This window comes from Prionailurus viverrinus, chromosome B4 (assembly GCF_022837055.1).
Source record: "Prionailurus viverrinus isolate Anna chromosome B4, UM_Priviv_1.0, whole genome shotgun sequence".
Taxonomy (NCBI): domain Eukaryota; kingdom Metazoa; phylum Chordata; class Mammalia; order Carnivora; family Felidae; genus Prionailurus; species Prionailurus viverrinus.
In genome coordinates this window covers 133,049,946-133,055,945 of record NC_062567.1, presented here as the reverse complement: position 1 = coordinate 133,055,945, position 6,000 = coordinate 133,049,946, and positions in this window count along the sequence as shown.

The window sequence follows — 6,000 nt, the reverse complement described above, 5'->3', positions numbered from 1 at the left end:
TTTTTTTAAATAGCCTTTATTATTTGGAACAGTTTTAGGTTCACAGCAAAATTGAGTGGAAGATAACAGAGATTTCTCTAAAACCCCCAGCCCTCACACATGCACAGACTCCCTGTTACCAGCGCTCCCCACCGGAGTGGGACATTTGTCACAGTTGATGAACCTGCATTGACATGTCATTGTCACCCAGTCCATTAGGCTTTCTTCTTGGTGGTGTACCTTCTATGGGTTTGGACAAAAGCATAATGACGTGTGTGCACCATTAAAGTATCACACAGACTAGTTTTCACTTGATTTTTAAGTAGTAATTTTTTTCTAATCTCCTTAAAGGTTCTAATAGTGGTTCTAATTGATTCTCTTAGCTTTTCCAAGTAATAATGTAAAAACGGAGGAATTTGGCCTCTGCATTTCCAACACTTATCCCTTTTATTTATGTGCCCTGTCTAATTGCATGGCTTAGTTCCCCCAGAGCAGCATTAAATAGCGGTGACAGGAAATACTTGCCTTGTTCCAGAAGTTAATGGGAATGCATCTAGTGTTTCACCAGAGAACATAATGCTGGCTTTTGCTGTCATACGTTTATACATATTTTATCATGCTGAAGCATAAAACCTATTCCTATTTTAATAACATATTTTTCTAAAATTAAGAATGGAGGGGGGCGCCCGGGTGGCTCAGTCGGTTGAGCGTCCGACTTCGGCTCAGGTCATGATCTCATGGTTCGTGGGTTCGAGCCCCACGTCGGACTCTATGCTGACAGCTCAGAGCCTGGGGCTTGCTTCGGATTCTGTGTCTCCCTCTCTCTCTACTTCTCCCCTGCTCATGCTCTGTCTCTGTCTATCAAAAATAAATAAACGTGAAAAAAATTAAAAAAAAAAAAGAATGGTGGGGCGCCTGGGTGGCTCAGTCGGGTAGGCATCCGACTCTTGATTTCGGCTCAGGTCATGACCCCAGGGTGGTGGGATCGAGCCTCACATGGGGCGGTGGGGGGGGGGGCAGTGTGGAGCGTGGTGTGGAGCCTGCTTGAGATGCTCTCTCTCTCTCTCTCTCTCTCTCTCTCTCTCTCTCCCCCTCTGCCCCTCTCCCCCCACCTCTAAAAATAAAAGAAGGGAAAAAATCTATTAAAAAAATAAAATTAGGAATGGATGTTGACTTTTATGAAATACCTCCTTAGTATCTATTGAGACACTCATTTGCTGTTTCTCCTACAGTCAATTCATGGTGGAAGACAGGTTCTGTACAATTCGGGAAACAAGGCTCAGGCAGGTCAGGTCATTTGCCCAGGGTCACACAATGGGCAGGTGACAGGGCTCCTCGAAGCCCATGCTCTTTATCACCTGCCTGCCCCCCAAAGCTGCCTGCTCTGAATGCTTGTGACCTTGCAGCTCCCAGGAGGCCACCCTGCACCCCTAGTCCCCTGCCAGGCCTTACCCACAGTCCTCACAGCCTTTGTGGCCCCCACATCCCTGCTCTCCTGCAGGAGATGCCAGCCCGGGTCAGCAGCCACCCGTGTCTCACCCATAAACATAGGTGAAGGCCACAGGAGACAGGCCTGGGTGGAGCAGGGGGTATTAAGCAGTCCCAGGGTCACAGAAGGTAGAAGAAAAAGGTTTTTCCATAAAAGAGGAAAGGGCATATAGCTGCCCTCAGGCAGAGGCATGGCTTCACAGGGGTGGCTTTAATTTTTTTTAATTATTTTTTTAAATGTTTGCTTATCTATTTTTGAAAGAGAGAGAGTGAGCTCGTGAGGGGCAGAGAAAGAAGGGGAGAGAGAGAGAGAGAGAGAGAGAGAGAGAGAGAGAGAGAATCCCAAGCAAGCTCTGTACTGTCAGGGCAGGACTGGATGCAGGGCTTGAACTTGCATCGTGAGATCGTGACCTGAGCCGAAACCAAGAGTCAGATACTCCACTGACTGAGCCACCCAGGCACCCCTCACGGTGTTGACTTTAAAGCAGAAACACAGGGGCACCTGGGTGTCTCAGTTGGTTCAGCATCTGACTCTTGATTTCGGCTCAGGGCATGATCTCCACGTTTGTGAGATCATGCCCCTCATTGGGCTCCATGCTGACAGCACAGAGGCTGCTCTCTCTGTGCTCTCTCTCTCTCTCTCTCTCTCAAAATAAACTTAAAAATAAAATAAAATAGGGGCGCCTGGGTGGCGCAGTCGGTTAAGCGTCCGACTTCAGCCAGGTCACGATCTCGCGGTCTGGGAGTTCGAGCCCCGCGTCAGGCTCTAAGCTGATGGCTCAGAGCCTGGAGCCTGTTTCCGATTCTGTGTCTCCCTCTCTCTCTGCCCCTCGCCCGTTCATGCTCTGTCTCTCTCTGTCCCAAAAATAAATAAACGTTGAAAAAAAAATTTTGAAAAAAAAAAATAAATAAATAAATAAATAAATTAAATAAAATTTAAAAAATGAAATGAAATAAAATAAAGTAAAATAAAATAAAATAAGATAAAATGAAATGAAACGAAATAAAATAAAGTAAAATAAAATAAAATAAGATAAAATAAAAAAATGAAATGAAATGAAATAAAATAAAATAAAATAAAGTAAAACAAAACAAAATAAGATAAGATAAGATATGATAAAATGAAATGAAATGAAATATAATAAAGTAAAATAAAATAAAATAAGATAAAATAAAAAATGAAATGAAATGAAATAAAATAAAGTAAAACAAAACAAAACAAAATAAAATAAAATAAGATAAAATGAAATGAAATGAAATAAAATAAAGTAAAATAAAATAAAATAAGATAAAATAAGATAAGATAAAATAAAAAATGAAATGAAATGAAATAAAGTAAAATAAAATAAGATAAAATGAAATGAAACAAAATAAAATAAGATAAAATAAAAAATGAAATGAAATAAAATAAAATAAAATAAAGTAAAACAAAATAAAATGAAATAAAATAAAATAAAATAAGATAAGATAAAATGAAATGAAATGAAATACCATAAAGTAAAATAAAATAAAATAAGATAAAATAAAAAAATGAAATGAAATGAAATGAAATAAAATAAAGTAAAATAAAATAAGATAAAATGAAATGAAATGAAATAAAATAAAATAAAGTAAAATAAAATAAGATAAGATAAAATAAAAAATGAAATGAAATGAAATGATATAAAATAAAGTAAAACAAAACAAAACAAAACAAAATAAAATAAAATAAAATAAAATAAAATAAAATAAAAGTAGGCACAAAGAAAGCATCTGGGCTCAGAAGAAGAGCCTCGGGCTCTGGCTCAAGCCCATCCTGGTCATCCCAGGACCCTGCCCCTTGCCGTGCTGGGTGACCTGGACAGGCCCAGGCCCGTGAGTGCTGAGGCACAGAGCCCCACGAGGAAGCCTCTCAGAGCTCCGGGCCGGCCCACGAGGCAGGCAGCAGGGGAAGAGCTGGCCGCTCTGCCTTCCGCCCTGGTTGCCGCCTGCACCTGCTGCCTCTCTGGCCCGCACGTGGAACAGCTGAGCCCGGAGGTGGCTCGGAGTCCCTGCAGGACCAGCAGTTAGTAGAGGCGCTGCGGTGGCCACACGCTGTGTTCATTATCCCATTTAATTTAAATTAACTTACTCTAATTAAATCCTCCGAGTAATCCCACCTGGAAGACGACACGGTCTTCTCAGTGTTGAGTGCTTTGCAGACCATCTCATTTACCCCATTTTACAGATGAGGAAGTTGAGGTGAGGGAGGGAAAATAATGTACCCAGGGTTGTGGGGGGGGGGGGCGGCGGCAGGGAGGTGAATCAGAGCCAGGGCCCCTGCCTTTGACTGCAATGTTAATATTTCAGCCTCCTGTAGATTTTCTGAGCCCTCTGAGGTCACCCTGTTCCCAGCTGGCCACACCAGTGAAAACAGGTCGTGTGGGGGAGGGGGAGGAAACTGCAATTAGCCGAGGGCCTCCTGAGACTGAAATCCATGTTTACTTATGACAAAACCGAGAATTCGGGTGGCCTGAATTGTCCACCTGGGGGCGCTGGATACCAAGCCGGGACAGGAGCTTTGCAGAGATCTCTTTCCCAGCTGCCTAGGACATCTCCCCTCTGGGCCCCAGGGATGCTCTCCTCCTGCCTGCTCACGTGGGGCTCCTCCTCACCCCCTGCCCACCCCCCCCCACCCCCCCAGGAGCCTGGACAGACCTCCAGGTGTCATCTTTGGCTCACAACCGCCCCCCCCTCCCCTCGCCAGAGTGTGGGAGGCCAGGCCTGCCCTGATCAAGGTGACACTTCTGGCCCAGATCAGGGCCTGGGCAGTCTGACTCCCCGACCTTGCTGGCCTCTCGCCTGGCCAGCTGCGCCCTCGGCCATGTCCCTGCCACCTCTTCCAGCTCCAGAATGTTTTCTTTTCCTTCTTCAACTCCACTCTAAAGCAGGGACCCAGAGTGGGGGCTGGTCATTCTATAACAACCTGCTTCTGGGCCTGAGACCCCCCAGACCTACAGCGTCTCAAGGGCAGGCCCGCGGAGGCCTCCGGGTGGTGTGCCGAGTGCACAAACAGCACCAGGTCCCTTGTGGGTGGTGCGTCCAGACAGGACAGGGCCTCTGGGGGACCGGACATCCGGGGATCTGCGGTTGTAGCAGGATTCTCGCACAGAGAGTCGTGACTCTGCGGCTTTTCTTTCCAGGAAGCAACTTTAGTCGCGCCGGCACCGCTCTGTGGGCTTCATACCCGAAGAACTGAGCCCTGAACGCCACGTGGCGTCGTAGTTTTTTATATATTTTCTACCTCTTTGTCTCCCATCTATGGTAACACACAAACAGGCAGTCTGATGAAATGGTCTCCCGTTACAAGGTCGTGAGGGATGTTGTCACGTATGGTCTAGCCAGGTTGCCTTGAGGTGTTTTTTTTTTTCTTTCCTTAGGGGTGGGACCCTACCACATGGTTGGTCCTCTGCCCCTGCTGTTCCCAGAACGGCCGGAAGTGGACCGTATGGGACGTGACTTTCTGCTAACCAGACTCCAAGAAGCTGACCAAGAACCCAGAGTAGCCAGGTGCTGATTCACAGAGATGGTCACGTGTGTGGGGTGGCCTGCCCAGGGGAGCTGCTGAGGGGAGCGGGAGGCCTTCAGCCACAAGCCCAACACCATTCTGCGCGAGGTACTTCCAGGTTCATCAAGCAAGCCCTTTGCCGCTCCACCTGGTGCACCCGTGACCCACTGGGACTGGGGATCCGGGGTTATTTAGCGCTATGTGGACATGCTACGTTAACTGATGTGGACTCCCACGGAGAGAAAGTTCTTGCCTTTTCAAGTCTCTTTCCAGCCTTCTCATCAGGGCAAAAGAAAGCCTCGATTGGGTGGATGGCCTTTAGGACCCTGGCAGAGCACTCTTTTCATCCAGACATGAACACCCCTACCCCCCCCCCCCCCCCCCCGCCCCACCCCAGGCCTCCAGGGCAACAGCATCCGGCTAGAAATGAATCACATGATTTCCATGGTGCCTATCTTTATGGTTGCTTTTTTTTCTTTTTTCTTTTTTAAGTTTTATTTATTTTTGCAGAGAGAGAGAGAGAGAGAGAGAGACAGAGCGTGAGTGGGGGAGGGGCAGAGAGAGGGGGAGACACAGAATCCGAAGCAGGCTCCAGGCTCTGAACTGTCAGCACAGAGCCCGACATGGGGCTCAAACTCACGGACAGCGAGATCATGACCTGAGCCGAAGTCGGACACTCAACCGACTGAGCCACCAGGCGCCCCAAGTTACTTTTTATTTCTTGTAAGTGATACTTGTTCTCTACTTGGGATGACACAAGTTTTTTGTTTTTGTTTTTCTAAGTTTATTTATTTAGAGACAGAGACAGCACAAGTAGGAGAGGGCAGAGAGAGAGAGAGAGAGAGAGAGAGAGAGAGAGAATCCCAAGCAGGCTCTGTGCTGTCAGTGCAGAGCCTGACATGGGGCTTGAAGCCACGAACCGGTGAGATCATGACCTGAGCTGAAACCAAGAGTTGGACGCTTAACCGAATGAGTCACCCAGGGCCCCGACACAAAGTTTTTTGTTT